The 21,316-nt window shown below is 42.7% G+C and overlaps 1 long non-coding RNA gene across 1 annotated transcript; it reads left to right on the top strand.

The window, feature by feature from the left end:
• Nucleotides 1-9,012: 9,012 nt before the first annotated feature.
• On the top strand, nucleotides 9,013-20,853 carry LOC309689657. The gene is made up of 3 exons (XR_014271490.1): nucleotides 9,013-9,055; nucleotides 9,776-9,888; nucleotides 20,821-20,853. It is a non-coding gene; the product is annotated as an uncharacterized lncRNA (long non-coding RNA).
• The last annotated feature ends 463 nt before the right edge of the window (nucleotides 20,854-21,316 follow it).

Consider the following 21,316-nt stretch of genomic DNA (forward strand, 5'->3'; position numbering starts at 1 on the left):
CTGAACCCTGAGTGTGTGAATGAGACATATTGTATAAAAAGCACCTTGAGTGATAAAGAATTGTAGTAGAGCACCATATATAGTTTACCTTCTAACTGTCAGTCAGACCTCCACATTTAAAATGAAGCTAAAAGGGACTGCATAAACACACATACACACAAAGTTTCTAATGCTTGATCAAAGTAATGAGGGTATTGTATTTGGAAAAAATCAAGGTGATGTTGTACACTTTATCTTAGAGAGCTATAAGTTCGTATTGCGGATTCTTTAATTAAAATAATATTCCATGCATCCATACATACATACATTTTCTTCTGCTCATCTGGGGTCAGGTTGTGGGGATAACAACCTAAACAGAAAAGCCCAGACCTCCCTCCTCTTCCAGCTTATCTGGGGAAACACTGAAGTATTTCCAGCCCAGCCAAGAGATATAATCTCTCCAGAATGTCCTGGGTTTGCCTCCCAGTGGCCTCCACTTGGGGGAGGAACTCATCCCTGAAACAAACTTGTTTATCCTGCACTAACCTGCTGAGAAGCGCTTAAAAATAATGGAACGCAGGATATGTTTGTGATACCATATATTCTCAATTTTTATCATTCATCATATGATGATATTGATAATCAATATTTAGATGAGTCTGAAGCATTTTAATCAAAATAGCTTTAACATGACAATCAAATGAATGCATGTGTTTTGTTTTATGAAAACAGCCAACTTAGCCTTTCCCAGAATGCAATTCAGCAAAACGTTTTTGACTGTGCTTTTCTGCCTGTACCTAAAACCCCAGGATGAAGTTTTGCTGGGAAAAAAAAAAAACTTCCCAAAAAGATGGAGCAGGAGCCCAAACACTGACTTTAGCCTGCTGTAGTCCAGGAAACATTGGAACAATATCCCTCAGAGAACAGAATGAACATTTTTCATCAACAAAGCAGAAATAAACGCATTTACAGGTGGCATTTACTGTACCATGTAAAGCCCACCTTGTAGATTTGCAACCTTTTTCATTAACTTGGTTTGTAAAATGCTCCCTGTGCAGATCTTGCGTGTCTCCGTGGAGTGTCAACACCACCATTCAGTTTACCTTTATTTAAGATCTTTACCAGTAGTTTATATATTCTTTTACCTAAAAACTTATGCAGTCAAATGAATTCTGAAACTAAAAATACACTTGAATAATTCTTAAGCTTGTACCAGGAAATCATTTATTTATTTATTTTTATTTATATATATATATATATATATATATATATATATATATATATTATATATATATATATATATATATATAAAAAAAATAAAAAGTTAAATGCATTTGCATATATGAGTTTTAATTGGTACCATGTTTGGGGAAAAAAAAAAATCATGCAGATGAGGTAGAGGTCACAAAAGCTAGCCAAAACTCACATGTAAAATGGTGATTCAGTGTTAAAATCATGGGATACAACATCTAGGGAACAGCTCATCCTCTGGCTCCACAGCATTGAGAGACAATTGCAGCATGAAAAACAAAGTTTCTTCAAGTCCCAGACTCCCACGCACTGTTGCCGCTCTCACCTGCCCCAGTGGGGTCCCTCTACTGCATGGGTGAGGGCAATAACCTTCAGAGCTTCCTGTAGGTATTTCATATCATGGCAGAGGCATGTACTGGCAGAGCCCAGGCAGCTGTTCTAAGTTTGCCCGCAGCAGCAAGTAGCAACTTTGAGCTGACCAGCCCCTTGACTGATCTCACCTGAAAGGGTGCCCCAGATCTAGTCCAGTGGATGGAGCAGTGCCAGGTGGTGTTCGTGTAGATGAAGAAAGCTCTCATTGGGGAGCCCCTGCTCTACACGCCAAACGTTTTCCTCCCTTTTAGAGACTGACGCCTTGAACAGAGGGCTGTCCAGCATGTAAGGAGGGTTGAATGCCCGATCGTTTATATCAGCACGAAACTACTGAAGCAGGGGGTCAGGTACAGCACAAAAGAAAAAGACTGCCTGGTTATCCGATGGGTGGTCAACTCTCTTTTTGTATTACCCCCTGGGCTGCCCTTTCATCCTCAGTTCACATCATGGCCTGCTGTGGTGGAACTATTGCATAATGGATGCCAACACCCAGTTTGTCCGGTGGTATCTGGCTCTCCAGCCTTTAAGGTTCAATCATGTTATAGTGTCTCAGATGCCCCATCCCACTATTTACCATTTTTCATTGAACTATTTATTTCAGTCATCTGTAAAAATACCCACATCAAAATAATCCAGACATTAAAAATACATCATAATATGCATCAGTCTTCAGGGTGGCTTGAACTCTGTTAGAGAGGAAGCTCCTAGGTGCAGAAAAAAGTGCTTTTATGTGTAGGTGTGAATGGGTGAACGGGAATTAAAAAGGAGATCATTGTTATATTAGAAGAGGTAAAAAAATCAAAGAAGGAAGAAAACGCTGAGATAACAGAGCCTCTGCCTTATACAAGTGTGAGAGGAAGACTGAGTTAAAACAAACATTAAAGGAGAAAGATTCATGCTTACTGTAGGGGACTTTATATAAAATGGTCAAAGTTAACATCTTAAATGAAGAAGTATGTTCTGCAGTGAGTAGGGTCAGATACATGTTTAACAAAATGATAATAATAATAATATTGATGAGCAGGAGTTTTTGATGGATTCTGAGGAAGTTCCTGACTATGATAATCTGACCTAATTTAATAGTAGGAGGTAAAAAGTGTTGAAAGTCAGAAAAAATGCAGCAGATCCATGTGGGCAGCATATCACAAGAGGTGAACTTTTGATAATAGTGATATCAAAGATAAGTTGTTTGACATAAAAATGTATTTTCGAAAAAACAAAACAAAACGAACAAATAAACAGCTCTTCCACCTCCGCAGCCAGAAATCTGGTACACAGAAAAATAAAGAGAAAGAGAAATAATAGATACACAGGTGTGACAGAGAGACAGAATGAGGGGATGGATCATTGAGATGAATAACTGAGAGACAGAGGGATGGCAGAAAGAATGAGTGGATAGAGCGACGGGGATGATAAAAAGATGATAGAAAGACAGAATAAGAAGATACTTCACTAAATTCTGTTTCTAACATTTGACAGCACTGATTTTAGAAACCAGTGTTTTCTTACAGTTAGGATATACACATATAAAAATATGTATGTACACACACACACACACACACACACACAGACATACAGTCAGCAGGTTGACCTGGCTACAGAGCAGCCTCCAGCATGGTGTGAAGTAGTTCTGAGGTCAGGCAGCTGATGAGGGGGAGGCCAACAGTTCAGGGGGTCTGCCAGGGCTCGGGCCAAAACCAGCCCTGGTTGGCTGGAGGCTGAACAGGGCACTAGCTGTAGTAATAATGACAGGGCCCCTCAGAACGATGAAAAGGAGGACCATGGTGATGTGGCAGGATGAATGGTTGTTTCGGGTGAGGTGTAGTTCTGCTGATGAATGGGCAAGAGGCCGGCAGTGATGTACAATGATGGGATTCAGGTGGGTGAAGACAATGGGTGGTCTAGCAGGGTGCTGGTGATAAAGGAGGAGGTAAACCACCAAGTTAGACGCAGGAACTGGCGACAGAGAACCCTCTGGTACAGGCGCAGGCAGCATGGAGTCCACAGGTGGCGTCCGCTGCTGAAGTGTCAAGGTAGGAGTCGTGTGCCGTTGAAGCAACGCGAAGAAAGTGAAGGAGAGAGCCAAGTCACGGGCCTGGACCTGCTTCCTCTATGTAACAAAAGACAAAAAACAACTTTTTTTTTTCTGGATTATTTTGAGTATTCTGTTAAATTTGACTGACTTAGTTTTAATATCACAGGACTTAATAGGAAGTCTCTCTGTGTGTGGGAAGTGGATGGAAGGCATGATAACAAAAACATATACAATGAAAATTATGTTGTCCAAGTCAACACACACACACACACACACACACTGACAGAAGGATAAGAAATTATATTGTGAATTTGTACAGATGACTTATTAGGGAAAGTCTTAAGTTATCTGATAAATCTGCTGGTTGTAGATATGCCAGTATAATTAATGAGTCTTACCATACAATTATACTTTAATACGTCACCCATCTGTATATCTGGAAATACACCATCTATGCTCAGCATTTTTAATTGAACCTCGATCAATTGAAGCTACCGTTATCAATATATCAAAGGTAATGGGAGATACAAGTTGCAGTGTAGATGTGTAACCTCTGGGGAGCAGCACACTACAATCCATTAAACACTTTCTTGGGCACATAACAGATGGTACTGGATTGTATGAACCACTCCATCATGCTGGCAAATACCTGGCAGAACTGAAGCACTATAATTATATGTCATGCACATATTCACTGCAGGCTTATATGTAATTAATCGGAAGTTTAATATTAAAAAAGCACAATCTCAATGAGAAAACTGTCCCTTTGTGTCTGGCAAAAGTGAACTATGTCTTACAGCCACATGCTCTCTAATAGGCTGCTGCCACAAAGAACTACTTCAAATACCCTCTTCATAACTCTAATGCTTCCATGCGACTACAGTCTGGTCCTGCCAGTTTGCTGAAACTCACACTTTGTAAGTGAGTAAAGAAGAAACTCATCAGTAGCCTTGAGCTAAGTTTTAGAATCAGGAGAAAAGTTGTAACTAGATTTGTTCAAACTTTAGGACATATTATACGATCCCTCTGTCATATAATTCTGCCTTCAAGCTTTGATTTAAATGACCAGTCATAGTAAAAGAAAAATTAGATCTTTTTTCAGCAGGATTCAGAGGAGTGTGTGGGTGGGGATACATTTCCTTGGAAATGGATAAAATGCAGCTTAGAAGCGTCCTTGCCTGAACCATCTGAATGTTTAATTATTTGCAAAGAGCATTTGTTAAAGTCTTCTCAGTTTGGGCCTTTAAATGGTACATTCCAAATATGTGTGAGTGTGTTTCACCGAGCGTGCACAGGAAATGATTAAGAATCTCCAAACATATAAAGGCCTGGTCTTTTAGCGAGGCAGCAGACCTAACACAGAAAAGATGAATGTGTTCAGATAATTACAATAAAAGCAACAGGAAAAAAAGATGCTCGGGGGCACAAAGCTTATTTTTACATTATGAGTTTGTGGATGTATTCTTGGCGTTAATTCGTTGGCCAGCATCTTTCATCTGACGGGAGTGTGGGAGATTTAGTGTAACTCCTGCCAAGCAGTTTGGGCTTCTTTAAAAATGTGAGAAATCTCTAAACAAATGTGCCATGATTATGCATCACTGCATACTGTAGCTTAATTAAGCAACAATAGCTTATTGTCTTAGGGAAATCATGCTTGTTTTACCTTCTAATATGTAGTGACTGTGCATTTGTTCAGAAATCCTCAACTAACTTAAATTCATTAATAAATGAAAAATATTGCCATGAAAGCTGAAATTAAAAAAATGACAAACAAGTAAAAAGCTGAGGTAAAACCAGTTGGTGCTTGCAGTCAGAAACTGAAAGTTAATTAAATTTACCTACTTTTCTTGTGGTGTGGAATAAAAAATGTACTTTTAACCAACCAGCATCTCAATTTTTTCTACACTTATTTCAAAGAAAAGCTTAATATTAAACTATTAAGCTGTTTACTAAAAGTAACCAAATTAGACAAAACCCAACTTTCAGTATTACAAAAACTGAGTTAAGTCTATAATCTGACATTAATGTCTTACCTTGGAGTGGGAAAAGTGGAAAACATGAAAAATTCACAATAATACACAGGAAAAAACAAGCTACACTGCAGTGACTGCTGCTAATACTGTGTACGTTAGGATGGCCCATAGTGGCTGATTTACAACAGGAGGTTTGAGGTGCAGAGCAACCATATGTATATTCACCAAAATCAGGGGTGTCTAACTCCACACCTTTAGAGCTATTGTCCTGCAGCTTTTCGATGGATGCTTGTTCAGACACACCTGAATCAAATGAATGGCTTGTTAGTAGGCATTTGCCAAACTTGATGGCATGCTGAAGAGGTAATCCAATCATTTGATTCAGCTGTGTTGGAGTAGGGATGCATCTAAAAACTGCAGGACAGTACTCCTGAGGACTGGAGTTGGACACCCCTGACCAACATCAATGGGACGTGGTTCCAGCAATAGCCTCAAACGTTAACTGGAAGCCTTTTATAGACTGATGCTAGTCTTAGGTTTCATGCTACACTGAACTAATTAACTAAACACACAGCTTATCTAATAATTTTTATTAACATTAAATCAATACAGCAGAAATTATTACAACTATAAAATAAAATGTTTTCCAATTTGGCATACCACCTCAAATAAATAGTAAAGTCTCATATGGCTATTTAACCCCTTCTTCAATTACTTGCTGCTAGCTGGAACCTCAGAGAGTGGGACTCTTCTGGGTGGTACAACCTTGGGAGAAAAACACAGGTGAGAAGCAAATAATGAATAAAACTTGTGAGTCTTTTATACAAGCAGTCCTACAAAGTGAGAATTTTGTAACTGAAATTATCTCATAAGTTCCCTTTGAACTATCAAACTCTCTTGGCTCTTGAGGCGGTCGCACTTTCTCCTTCTCCCTCTCCTTTATTTTTCCTGCTTTTGTATAGTCTCACTTATTCTCTAACCCTAAGAGAGTCTCCCAGACTTGTTCTCTAAAAATTTGAATTATGGATTTGATCAACTGGTCCCTTAACGAAACTGACAACTCCTGGGCTTGGGAGAGCCTGATTGTCATGCAGAGACGTTGGCTGCTGGACAATCGATGGTCGGCTGCATCGTGCGTCTGGCTACACTCTCAATGGAGGGCATTGAATGAGATCTACCGATTCAGAACCATGATAACAGAGTTCTGGTTGATTGGAGCTGGTTCAGACCTGGCTTATCAAAGTACAAGAAGCGGCTACAGCTGTTCAAAATCCCACAAGGCTGGCCGATATGATAGATGATGGGCAGGACTGTGAGTACTCAGACTGTGTTTTTTTTTTTTAACGCAATATGGATAAGATCTTGGAGAAGCTCATGGCTCTGCTATATGGATGACATCTTGAAGAAGAACAATGGGAATTGAGAGACCTGGTGACCAGTGACGGACATTAGACCTACTGTAAAATTGGATGCAGTTTGTTTGCACTAACCAAAACAACTACCATCTTCATCTCATACGGCCCCCTGGTGCCAGCTGGTTGCTCAAGGCAAAAGCTGACGAGAATAACAATTCTCCCTTAGATAACAAGACTGTGTTGTGACTTTCTCCCTCCTCAAAGTCGACCGAAGATTGTTGACTTTTGCCTAACCGAGTGAAGGAACACTTTCTCTCGGCTGAACACGGAACACAAACACACACTCACACCCACACATACGCATGTACACTGACACAGACCCACACTCACCCCCCAGCCCCTCCAAATGCCTTCGAAGCTTATGTGTTCTATGTTGTGAGATGTGATGATTCATGTGCTATGAGCTGAGGTGTTTTTTTTCTGTTCTCAAACTGATCTCCTTGTTGGAGCTCTGTCTGGGGGGAGTTCTTTTTTCTCCTCGTCTTTCCTCATGTTGTGCATTTTCTATTGTTATACCTCTCTGACCTGTCTTCCCCATGTGATGTTTTGTAATGTATGTATGGTTGGAAGAGTAAGATGGCGCTGGTAAAAGGTCAGTTGCCTTAACCCTTCGGGGTCAACCTTCAGTATCAATAAAGTTTTATTGAATTGAATTGAATGAAAATTAACACAAGCAAATAAAATCTGCTTTACTAGTTTGTGCAGTTTCCCAAAAAAACTGCACTTTCTACACCTAACATTCACACTCCGATGAATGCATTATTTACTTAAATGGACAATATCTTGCAGAGGATACTTTGATATACAGACTGGAGCAGTCAGAGATCGGACCACAACCTTCCAATTAGCAAATGACCTCCTGAGCTACAGTGTTTGACTGGTACTCTGTTTTTGTCATATTTAAATGTATCTAAACATAATGCAATTTGCATTAATACAAATGTAAACTGGAAAAACATTAACTAACAACTTCCCTAGTTTAAAATGCTTTTTTCAGAGTTTGCCTGTTGAGCACTGACTTCACTGTAGAGACTTGTTGTGCTTTTTCTGAAAATATTGGCTGTTATAATTTCACAATAGGCCCTTTCTAGGTCTGTGGATGTGGATTCACATCTATTGGAGTTTTTGATTTACTTTGAAGTTTGAAGATTTATCAGTTGATTGGACAAATCTTTCTTTCTGCTATCCTGTGAAATGTATCTGTCTGATATACAGCAGGGAAACCGGAGCGTTCTCTGTAAAAGACTGAAATTATGCATGCACCCAGTAACCAGATGCTGCATGGTTTGTGTTGCTGTGAAATGGCACTGGGGTTCTGAATGATCTCACTCACAGAACTGTAATGCTTTACAAACATGTCATATACCTGAAATATGCTGCTGTGTGAAAAGATTCGAAGAGCCTGCTTATATCACAGCCCCATCTACGCTTCTACTCTCTGTGACTATCTATTAAACTAAGACTGAAGCAGCTTTATGACAAGACCAGAGATGTGGCTAATTGAGTCTTCAAAAGCTTTGATATTAAGAATAAAAAAAACAAACAAACAACAAAACACGTTGTATACGATGCCTTTTTCTAAAAGAATGACTGAAGCTTCCCCAATCTCATTTCAAACTTCAAAGCAGAGTTTCCCTGACAAAATGTAGGTCAAATTTCCACAGACTGCCTCTTTGAATTGTAATCAAGCCGGGGTCTATGAGTAATCACGCTTTTCCTCACAGCAGCAAACATTTCTTTCCTATGTCTTTAAACAGGTGAACTTAAGATACTCTACAGCTGATTGTGTGGAAAATTTGCTTTGAAGATGTTCCTGAAGGAAAGTGAGATGTTTGGTTAACGCTAACGCTCTTTGTCTTCTTATGCAGTTGTGAGTGTTATATTAAATAGTTTTTTCACCACATGGACAAGATCTCATATGCTAAAATAACCAGGTGACTACACTACCCAGTCATCACATTAAATAAAGTCATCTTTCTCTTATTTCAGGTGCATTTCAGGTGCAGTGACCCTTCACTCAAAAGAAACAAGTAGGTCCAAATTAATGCTATCAAAGTGCTGCCCGCAGCATAACAGAGCCACTGCAAACACTTCACAAGGCTTCAGGTTTTTCCTTTCCTTTTTCATCTGTCGGTCTTCTAACTTTGAGAGGTTTTTGATTAGTTGGGGTTACACACCTTACACACAGGTCCATTAACAAAATCAACCTTCTACTTGTGAAGACACAGGATCAAACCACAGCCTTTTGATTGGTAAGATAAGATAAGATAAGATAAACATTTATAACTTGTACACGTGAGTACAAGTTAAGAGCAGAAAAAATTAAGAAAAACACAATAGAATAGGATAAGATAAAATAGGATAAAATGCTTTGTTATAGTAGGAAAAATTGCACTTGGTACTACTGCACATCAGGGCGAAAGTTACAATTGTGTATGCGATGTGTGTGCGTGTTTCTGTCTGCATGTGTGTGGTCATCTGCAGAGACCATGTTGTGGAGTCTGACAGCAGTGGGGAGGAAAGACCTGCAAATCTCTCAGTCCCTCATTGTGGGTGCCGCAGCCTTCCACTGAAGGAGCTGCTCAGTGCTGTCAGAGTCTCCTGCATGGGGTGGGAGATGTTGTCCAACAGGGATGACAGCTTAGCCATCATTCTCCTGTCACTCACCACCTCCACTGGGTCCAGAGTGCACCCTAGAACAGAGCTGGCCCTGCGGATCAGCCTATTCAGTCTCTTCCTGTCCCCAGCAGACATGCTGCCGTCCCAGCAGACCACACCGTAAAAGATGTCTGAAGCCACCACGAGTCATAGAAGGCCTTCAGGAGTGGCCCTTCACTCCAATAAACCTGAGTCTCTGCAGCAGGTACAGCCTGCTCTGCTATTTTCTATAGATGGCGTCTGAATTGTGAGATTGCGTGTTCTACCTCCTGAACCACAGCCACATACGGTTTGGCTATTCAAGAACTTCCCCTCATATTTTTTGGTGGTTACATTAGGATATATTGGTAAGTGATCAGTCCCCATACTCTAGGTATTTAGGGTGAAGCTGCTTTCATGTTGACACTGAGGGTAACAAAAGGCTGCTTTTCAGCCAGAAACCATAAAGATAATAACCAAGTTGTTATCCAACACTAAATAAACCATAGTTTCTCTTTCAAGAAGCCATATGGGATAGTTAGTGGCAACTTGCAATAATTTGCAGATTGCAACCAGATGAATATGCCCCATCTCACCATCCTATTACAAATGTATAGAAGAAACAACACAAAAACCTTCTGTAGAGCTTGTGTTTGGCTTTTCAGGCAACTAATCATGTAGAGATTGTAATCCTTTAGATTGGGCACCCAAGTATTGCAGAAAAAGCTCTGACCTTCTATGAAAGGCAGACATAGCATCCTTAGAATCTCCCAGTGATTTGTCCCATTGTGAAGCCTTGAGCTGAACATTTCCACTCATGGCCTATTGGTGCTTTAAAACTAGACAAGAGCGTCTTACAACGAGAACAAGGCATGGTAGTGACTTATCAATCACAAGGAAGGCACACCAGAAGCTCACAACATGACTCAATACTATTACTATTTAAGTCATTACTCAGTGAAGTCAAAATATGAAGCCTCAAGTGTTTTAAACAATATAATGAGCAAGGGGTGGATTGGACTGAAGAATAAATCAACACTGCATTCTAATTTGCTACTGACTTGTTAATCATACAGTAAATTATACACTTTTGTATTTTCCTTTTTGACTCCAGTCCATAATTTACAAAATAAGTATGCTTTTCTTTGTTTTTCCCCAATAAGTAGAGCTAGCCATAGGAAAGAATACCTCTTTTCAAATGTGGAAACTACCTCATTATTTAATGTGGTTAATGTTGCAAAGGACCAATTTTAGTGCAGAGTATGAGCCTTTAGACTTTAGATATTTGGACTTTCCTTTCAGTTTAGTAAGAAAATGTCTTCTATAGATGGCAGGATTTGATATAAATTGCTCATTGCAACAAAAACACGAATCATGTTTTCATACACGAATGAAAACATAATTTTGGCTATTATATTCCATTTCTGTTAATAGAGCCCGCTAAATCCTACACACTCAACTAGAAAGTGCACCTAAATGCACATATTTAATGTTGTTGTTCAGCCAAGTTCTGAAAGTTCAGCCAACCCAAATATGACTCACTGTTGCGCCCAGTCTTTTCAGACTAAAAATACAGCAGATACAGAAGCAACGCCAGCATGAGGTCTGGTACTGACACGAACAGCTCCAGGTGCCTTCTCTGACTTCTCCCTGCCTCCCAGTGGCGTTGACACCTCACTCCTCGTCTGACTCTCTAATTCCTCAAGGATGTGGGTGGTGTCGACAGTGATTATAGCAATTGGTTGTGGTGGCCACATGCAGGGGAGTCTTATTTATTCAGGCCAAAAAGTGAATCTGTTGCAGAACAGGTTCAAACTGCTTTCATTTGTGTTTTAAAGATGCAGAAAGAAACAAGTAGAAAAAACAAATAATTTTAAGTGTTCATTTCAAAGTGTTTTCATGAAAGGCTTAGTTGTTAGTCAAGTTAAAGTTCAGTCCTTTCATGCCCACTTCAAAAGACAGCAGTGCAAAATGTTTGATACCCCAGAGCTAAGAGCCTTAGTTAGGTCAGGTTTTTTTTTTTTTTTTTTTTTTTTTTTTTTTTTTTTTAATTTAAAAGAAGCTTCAGAGTACTTTTACCCTTTGGCTGATTTCACTGATTGCAATATAAAAAGGTGTGCTAAGGTCACAGCATATATAAACACAGCTATTTTACTTCACGCCTACCTAATTTAACAGTATTTCAATCTGCAACTCAGACAGAGAGGCAGCGCCAGCAGCAAGTGAAAGTGACACTACCAATCTGTGAGAGGGGAACTAGAAGAATGTGACAGCTGTCTGTATCAGAAGAGTTTATGTCTGTCCACACTGATGCAGCAGGATGAACCATGTATAGGGTTACAATCTGATTCACATATACCTTTATATTGAATTTTCACCCACATGACATACAAAAAACACCTTAAATCTTCTAACAGAAGAAATGGAAATATGAGGAAAAAGTGAAGTCAAAGTAAACAATGTCTTCTTTCTGAAAGTACAAATCTTTCCCATAATGCTACAGTGACACCAGACAAAACACTGTGACACAACCAACATTATTGTGATTGTGTGCAACGAACCTGTCAAGTCAAACCAAGATCCATTTAGTGACTTAAAAACAATCAATAAAATCTTAAAATCTATTCCAAAATGTAGTGGAAACCAGTATAAAAAAGCAAGCCTGTCAGGAGTCGAGCTGCTGGAGTCTTGTAGATGAAAAAGCAGAGTTTTGCTGATTCCAAATTAAAAGCTAGTTATGATCAAGTATGGATGAAGTGAAGACATGAATTACTTTCTCAAAGTCAGCAGTTGAGAGCACGTTCTTAATCTTCTCAACGGCCCTCAGATGGAAGAAACTTTCTTTAACAGAAGAAATTATATTTTTTATTAAACTTGCAGTCGTGTTACTTTTGAAATGGCTGCTTTAAAGACAGGGACGAGGCAAGAGACCACTCACACTCAGTAGCCCTCTAGCCACGGCGAGACAGCAGTAATATGATGTAGTCCATCTGCTATTTGTTGCTCTCAGCAGTACACACTCATCAACATACTGCCACATCATATCTGTTTGCATTTATGAATTCATTTAATTCAGTTCAGTTTAGTTCAGTTGATTTATATAGGACTAATTCACAACAACAGTCGCCTCAAGATGCTTTATATTGTAATGTAAAGACCTCATGATATGAGACCCACCAATCAAACAATAGCCTTTTGTAAAGCGTTCCCACGTTTCTTGAAAGGCACTATACAAATCTAAGTTATTATTATTGTTATTACTCTGAATAAGCACTTGCCAACAGTGGGAAGGAAAAAATCCAGCAGGCTCAGGCAGGGGCAGCCATCTGCCACGACTGATCAGGGGTGAGGGGAGAGGGAGACAAGTCACACTATGAAGGAGAGACAGAGTTTAATACACCAACATTAATCATTAATGTTGGTGTATTAACACATGAGGTATGAAAAGGTAAATACAGTGGGGCAAAAAAGTATTTAGTTAGCCACCGATTGTGCAAGTTCCCCCACCTAAAATGATGACAGAGGTCAGTAATTTGCACCAGAGGTACACTTCAACTGTGAGAGACAGAATGTGAAAAAAAAATCCATGAATCCACATGGTAGGATTTGTAAAGAATTTATTCGTAAATCAGGGTGGAAAATAAGTATTTGGTCAATAACAAAAATACAACTCAATACTTTGTAACATAACCTTTGTTGGCAATAACAGAGGTCAAACGTTTACTATAGGTCTTTACCAGGTTTGCACACACAGTAGCTGGTATTTTGGCCCATTCCTCCATGCAGATCTTCTCGAGAGCAGTGATGTTTTGGGGCTGTCGCCGAGCAACACGGACTTTCAACTCCCGCCACAGATTTTCTATGGGGTTGAGGTCTGGAGACTGGCTAGGCCACTCCAGGACTTTCAAATGCTTCTGACGGAGCCACTCCTTTGTTGCCCGGGCGGTGTGTTTTATAGGCAAGAGCCTATGAAATCGCCCACAGGTTCGAGCCAACGAAAAGGGCCGCCAGGGCAGTCACGCAGCTTATGCAGCCAGGGGCACGAGTCTCTGCAGCACAGGGGGCCCGAACAGCTGCATTACGGGAGAATGTTCATATGCTAAGCTATGAACCACCAGAAAGAGCTCAAAGACCTATCCAGCGTGGGCGCCAAAGCTGGAGCACATTTAACAAGTCAAGCAGGAAGGAGGCTGTTTGCCATAACTGCTCCGGCATAGGACATCTACAGAGGAACTGCCCCTCTCCTCGCTCACCTGCCCAGAAGCCTGTAAAAGCTGCTAGAGGCCCAGCCCCTGACCCAGGCACAGTGTTCCATAATGGAGGCCAAGATGTGATGTGTGTCCAGATAGTAATACAGGGACGGGAAATACGGGCCTTACTGGATTCTGGTGCACGGCGGCATGTGCTGCCCCTCCACTATTTTAACACCATCCCCGCGGAGTCAAGACCCCAGGTGTAGGCATCCATTGCTCAGACTGTACAAGGCATTGGTCCAGAGGGATTGGCCGTCCTGGGTGAGGTCATCCTGCCTGTACATGTGGGGAGCGGTGTTAAAAATGTAGACTTTCTTTTGGCCGACATGGCTGAGGGCACTGAAGTTATCCTGGGGCACCCTTTCCTGCAACAATCGTGCGCTTGCTTAAACTACGGCCACCAAGAGATAACCCTGTTTGATGAAAAGATACCATGCTTTGGCTTCTGCCCTCAACCCCAGGTGCTTGTTGTTAGGGTGGCACACACTACGGTTTTGGAACCAGGCGAGTATGTGGTCCCGGGGTTTTCCAGCTTCCGTTGTGCCGCTCATAGAGACATGATGCTAAGCCCCACAAAGGGCTTTGTGGAGAAGCACCAAGTGCTGGTGGCTCACGCAGTTGTACAACCTCGTAAACCCTCTAGCATCCCAATCAGAGTCTTTAACCCTGGGGCTGCAGCTGTTACCTTAAAGCGGGCTGCCGTGGCGGGGGTTCTTCAGCCGGTGCAGGTCCTGGAGGGGTCGGGGAGTCACCCACCAAGGGTCTTGGCAGCCCTCGAGCTTAATGGTACTCCCCCTGCTTCTGTGCCAAGCCATTTGCAGGCCCTTTATGCTGAGAGCAGCCCCGGTTTGACTCATGTTTCCCGCTGCAAACTGGTAGGCCTGCTGCGGTCCTATGGTGATGTCTTCTCCACTGGCCCAAATGACCTTGGTCGCACTGGTGTTGTCCAGCATGACATCCTGACCACGCCAGGGCCACCAGTTAAGCACCCGCCGCGCAGGATGGCAGGGGACAAACAAATAGCGGCCGACCAGCAAGTACAGCATAGCCTGGAGGCTGGGCTAGCTCAACCTAGCAATAGCAGCTGGGCTGCTCCAATTGTGATGGTGAAGAAGAAAGACCAGAGTCCCAGACTATGTGTGGACTATAGACCACTAAATGAGCGAACCCTTAAAGACGCTTATCCCCTGCCACGCATCCAGGACACCCTTGACACGCTTTCCACTGCCAAGTACTTCAGTACACTAGACCTGACATCAGGGTACTGGCAGGTAGAGATGACCCCTAGCACTTAAACAAAAAGCAGCTGCATTTTGTACCCGTAAGGGATTGTTCGAGTGGAATGTGATGCCGTTTGGACTGTGCAATGCACCGGCCACATTCCAAAGGCTTATGGACAGAGTCCTGGCTGGGCTGCAGTGGGAGACGTGCTTAGTGTACCTAGATGACATCATTGTCCTGGGACAGGATAGCACCCAGATGCTGCAGCGGCTCGAGCAAGTGTTCATCAGATTGCGTCGAGCCAACCTAAAACTGAAGCCATCTAAATGCTGCCTGTTTCGGGAGCAGGTGGCCTATCTGGGCTATATCATCTCTGCTGGAGGTATTTCCACAGATCCCCAGAAAGTTCAGCAGGTGACGGACTGGCCTACACCCAGACCATCACAGAAGTGCGTCAGTTTGTTGGCTTAGCCTCATACTACCGCCGCTTCGTGGAGGACTTTGCCACAATAACCAAACCCCTCCACGAACTCACTAAGAAGTATGCCCGTTTTAACTGGACTGCTGAGTGCCAGTAAGCATTCCAGGAATTAAAAAAACGACTTACAGCAGCCCCTGTCCTGGGTTACCCACTGGACCAGGGTGACTTGTTCCTTGACACTGATGCCAGCGATTGTGGGATCAGAGCAATTCTCTCCCAAGTGCAATGGGGCGAAGAGCGGGTCTTGGCTTATGGGAGCAGGCGGCTGTCAGCTACCGAACAAAACTATTGTACGACCAGACGAGAGCTTCTGGCGGTTGTGGCGTTCACTTCCTACTTCAGACAGTACCTGCTGGGTAGGCCGTTCACTGTCCGGACTGACCATAGCAGCCTCTGCTGGCTGACAAGGCTAAGGGAGCCCGAGGGCCAGCTGGCCCGCTGGTTGGAGAAGCTGGCAGAGTATAACTTCCAGGTGCTGCACCGACCTGGGAAAAACCACCAGAATGCGGATGCACTTTCCAGGAGACCCTGCCGCGCTTCATGCCTGTGCACACTTCCAGAGCCCACCATCAACAGCGGCCAGTTCAAGCATAAAGGTGTGCAGTGTAACTTAGAGGACTATTGTACCAGCATAACCCCCCCAGGGCAGCCCCCAGTGGGGGTAGTGGGGCCTGATGGTAACAATGGGAAAAGCTGGGTACCAGGACCAGAGTGTGCACCCGTAGCAGCAGTGGACTGTTGTTCCGGTAGTAGCCACGACAGCCGCCCAAATATCAACCGGGTGGATGAGTCACATCACACTAGCTCGTGGCTAGCCAAAAGAACGACGTGGATATATGCCCAGTTTGGGAATGGAAGGAAAAAGGGGGAGGTCGGCCAGTCTGGGCCGATGTAGCAGCATGCAGCCCATGTTACCGGCACCAGACCTATGGGAATCTGGACCGGCAGCAAGCAGCACACAGGCTGGAGAGCACTGCGTAGCCAAATATGAGCAAACTGTGGATTAATAGAGAGGACACTGAAGTTAGCGTCTTGCTCAGGCCGGAGTTCATTTATTTCTGAGCTACGCATGCACAGACCCTATAGCTAGAGTCTCTCTGGTAGTTCCACAGCAGTGCAAGAGCACCATCTACTGGCATAATGAAACATAACCATGGTCTCGCAACACATAACAATGTCAAAATAAGTCACAATAATAAACAAAAAATAAGGGGGTAATTGGTTTTCTTACAAAAATAAACATGTAGCTTTTTCAACCTGCTACACTCGCAACCAAAGCCTACTGGGCGCAGTGGAAAAGACTGTACCTAAAAGATGGAGTACTGGTGAGGAAATTCCACTGTACAGAAAGTAATGTGTTTTTCCCCCAAATCCTTCTGCCTCACGCCTATTGTTACTCCGTAATGCAGCAGATGCACGATGGCCCAGTGGGCGGCCACTTTGGGGCAGAAAGGACCCTGGCACGCCTGAAGAATAGGTACTACTGGAATAACATGAAAGATGATGCGACCCTGTGGTGCCGCACTTGCACCGGTTGTGCTGAAAGGGCCTGGCCCCTAAAAACCCCCCAGGCAGCGGTACGTGTTGGCGCCCCCATGGAGAGGATTGCAGTCAATCTGATGGGACCGTTGAACGAAACAGAGAGGCATAACCGGTTCATATTGGTGGTACAAGACTATTTCAGCAAGTGGGTGGAGGCTCATCCAGTCCCCGATGAACAAGCACCCACGGTGGCAGAAAAGGTTGTTGCGGAGTGGGTGTGTAGATATGGAGCCCCACAGTCTCTTCATAGTGACCAAGGCACCAACTTTGAGTCAGCTGTGTTCCAGGGGATGTGCGAACTGTTCGGAATCAAAAAGATGCGCATCACGCCGTTTCATCCACAGTCCGATGGCCAGGTAGAGCATTTTAATGCTACCCTTCAGAAGGCCTTAGCCACCACCGCGGAGCGCTGCCACTGGGACTGGGATATAATGATCCCATATGCTGTCATGGCTTATCGGGCAACTAAACACAGCTCCACAGGACCCCAAACATGATGCTACTGGGGCGAGAGATAACCGAGCCTATTGACCTGGTCGCGGCTATTCTTGCCAGTTGACAACACCCCCAACTGCACTGCACCACAGTATGTGGTGCAACTCAGGGAAAGGCTGGAGCTTTCCCACCAACTGGCATGGGAGGCTCTTTGGAAATCTGTTGAGCATGCTAAGAGACAGTACGATAAGAATGTCTGTCAAGTTCAGTATCAAGTCAGCGCTGCAGTGTGACATCTGATCAAAGGGACCAAGAGAGTGCGGCACAAGGTTCGCCAGTTTTTGCCTTCCTATGAGGGCCCCTACTTCGTAGTGGGCCTGCTGGATGATGTGGTCTACTGCATTAAAAAGGGGCCCAGAGCAAAGGCTAAAGTGGTTCATCACGACAGACTCAAGCCTTATCACTCAAGAACGCCGCTGGGCAACAGCTGGGTCTTCCAAGACTCCGACCAGGCTGCACCTATCAAGGTGCCTCCTCCAGCGCTCGACGAAAGCGATTCTGACATCGATTTCGGTCCCTTTGACTTGTGGGAGGCCCCATCCGGGGCAGATCAACCAGATACTGGTGCTTCCCTGAGAACTGGCTCTCCGCCACCCGCTCTAGGAGACGGTAGCGGGTTGCCAGCCAGCCCTGTTCAGCCTTACGTGGATGAGGCTGAAGGACCAGGACATCACCCTTCCCTGCCCTACTTCTCTGACATCATCACTAAAAACAGCCATAATGCTTGGGTCTTATTTTCTACAGTTGACAGGCTAACAAACCCTCCTGTGCCAGTGGCAGCTGAACTTCATTCAACCACGGCCTGCAATGATTTTGCCAAATTCTTCACAGACAAAATCCAAAAGATTAGACAAGCAGTTGGTACATCAACAGCAGATCAAGGATATGTACTGTGTCCACCGAAAAACTGTTTAAACACCATCAAACAGTTTCACCCGATTAACAGCAAAGACCTGGAGGACATCTTAGGTCAACTGAACTCCTCCTCTTGCTGTTTAGATGTCCTGCCAACAAGTTTTTTCAAAAAGGTCTCAAAGACTTTAGAGTCAGACCTGTTACAGATCGTCAACTTTTCCTTAATGTCAGGTGTGTTTCCAGAATCACTAAAAACTGCTGTAATCAAACCTATACTGAAAAAGGACAATCTTGACAAGACACAAATGAAAAACTACAGGCCGATCTCAAATCTCCCATTTTTAAGTAAGATCATTGAAAAAGCAGTTTCTCAACAGCTCAATTACTTCTTAAAACAGAATAACTGCTACGATGCCTTCCAGTCAGGTTTTAGACAGAACCACAGCACTGAAACCGCTCTGACCAAAGTGTTTAATGACATATGTCTGAACACAGACAGTGGAAAAATGTCAGTCCTAGTTTTACTGGATCTCAGTGCAGCATTTGATACAGTTGACCACAACATATTACTCAAACGACTGGAGAACTGGGCAGGTCTTTCAGGAACTGTACTAAACTGGTTCAAAACATACTTAGAAAACAGGAAATACTTTGTATCAATAGGTAACTTCACATCCGAGCAGACAAGTATCACATGTGGAGTTCCCCAAGGTTCCATCTTGGGACCCCCTCTGTTTAACATTTACATGCTCCCACTGGCACAGATTATAAAGAACAACAAAATAAACTACCACAGCTATGCAGATGACACACAAATATATATCACAATGTCACCAGGAGACCGAGGCCCTGTACAGGCTCTTGGTAAATGCATTGAGGAAATTAATGACTGGTTGTGCCACAATTTTCTCCAACTAAACAAAAACAAAACTGAAGTAATAGTCTTTGGCGCCAAAGAAAAATGATTACAGGTCACCAGAGAACTTCAATCTATACATCTAAAAACCACAAACCAGGCGAGAAATTTGGGTGTAGTGATGGATGCAGACCTAAACTTAGAAAAACACATTAAGACAATAACAAAATCAGCTTACTATCACCTCAAGAATATTTCAAGGATAAAAGATCTGATGTCTCAACAGGACCTGGAAAAACTAGTCCATGCATTCATTTTTAGTAGGCTTGATTACTGTAACAGCATCTTTACAGGTCTACCTAAAAAATCAGTCAGACAACTACAGCTCATTCAGAACTCTGCTGCTCGAGTCCTCACTAAGACCAAAAAAGTGGACCACATTAGTCCAGCTCTGAGGTCTTTACACTGGCTGCCTGTCTGTCAGAGGATAGACTTTAAAGTTCTGATGCTGGCCTATAAAGCTCTGAATGGTTTAGGACCAAAATACATCAGTGACCTCCTGACCCAGTATGAACCTTCCAGATCCCTCAGGTCATCTGGATCCGGTCTTTTATCAGTTCCCAGAGTCAGAACCAGACACGGAGAAGCTGCATTCAGCTTTTATGCTCCTTATATCTGGAACAAACTCCCAGAAAGCCTCAGATCAGCTGAAACACTCAGTTTATTTAAATCCAGGTTGAAGACTCACCTATTCTCAGCTGCATTTGAATAAAGCACCAAATCCACACTTTTAAGCTTAAATTTCAAAACTTACACTAACTACTGATCTTATCTACTGTTCTGATTTTATCTGTTTTGATTTTATATACTGTTTTGTTTGTTTGTTAAGCTTAAATTTCAAAACTTACATTAACTACTGATTTTATCTACTGTTCTGATTTTATCTGTTTTGATTTTATATACTGTTTTGTTTGTTTGTTAAGTGGGTTTAGAGCTCTGGGTAGCTCCCCAGCTGGGTCTAGACTGGGTCTAGAGAGTATTTTAAATTCAGGGAATTTAAAATAGAAAGTAGCTCGTCCACAGAAGGACTGGTAGCTCCCCTTACGATAAGGGTTCAGATCGCGCGAACAGGTGTGGGATTAGAGCTCTGGGTAGCTCCCCAACTGGGTCTAGACTGGGTCTAGAGAGTATTTTAAATTCAGGGAATTTAAAATAGAAAGTAGCTCGTCCACAGAAGGACTGGTAGCTCCCCTTACGATAAGGGTTCAGATCGCGCGAACAGGTGTGAAATGTGTGTGTTTAGTTAGTTTGTTTGTTTGCTTGTTTTAATCAATTTTAAATCATGCTTTTTATTTGTTTTTGTTTCTAATGTCTCTGTAAAGCACTTTGAATCACCTTGTTGTTGAATTGTGCTATACAAATAAATTTGCCTTGCCTTGCCTTGCCTTCCTTCAGGTCCACACCCTGTTCCAGACCACAGCGTTTGCGGCGGGCGTCGGACATGTTTGGTGACTGGGTCAGTCACTAGGCTAGTATGTCCAAACTGAGTCAGGGTGTAGGCGGATCGCTGCCCTGCTTAGTCGTTCGAACATAAAAAAAATAAAAAATTGTTCATGTTACATATGTTAAGTGATATGACTGTTGTAGATTGAGTTGTTACAGGGGGCTATTCTTACGTGTACTGTTGGGCTTGTTTGTCTTGCTGTTTGCTGGTAATATGGCTGTCGACGGGCTCAAGTTATTGTTTGAACTGTTTATACTAATGAAGTAAAGCTGGATATAGGGGCAAATGGTATAAGAGAGGGGCAAACGTTCAGCTGTAGTGCCTTAATGTCGTAGCGCATCTTGAATAATATGGGCATCACCTCTAAAAGCTCATGGGATCGATGTAAATGCTGTTGTGTGTTTTTTTTTTTCTTTCTTTGTGAATACTATATATGTGAAGGACGGG

The sequence above is a fragment of the Aulonocara stuartgranti genome, assembly GCF_965226115.1.
Source record: "Aulonocara stuartgranti genome assembly, chromosome: 15".
Taxonomy (NCBI): Eukaryota; Metazoa; Chordata; class Actinopteri; order Cichliformes; family Cichlidae; genus Aulonocara; species Aulonocara stuartgranti.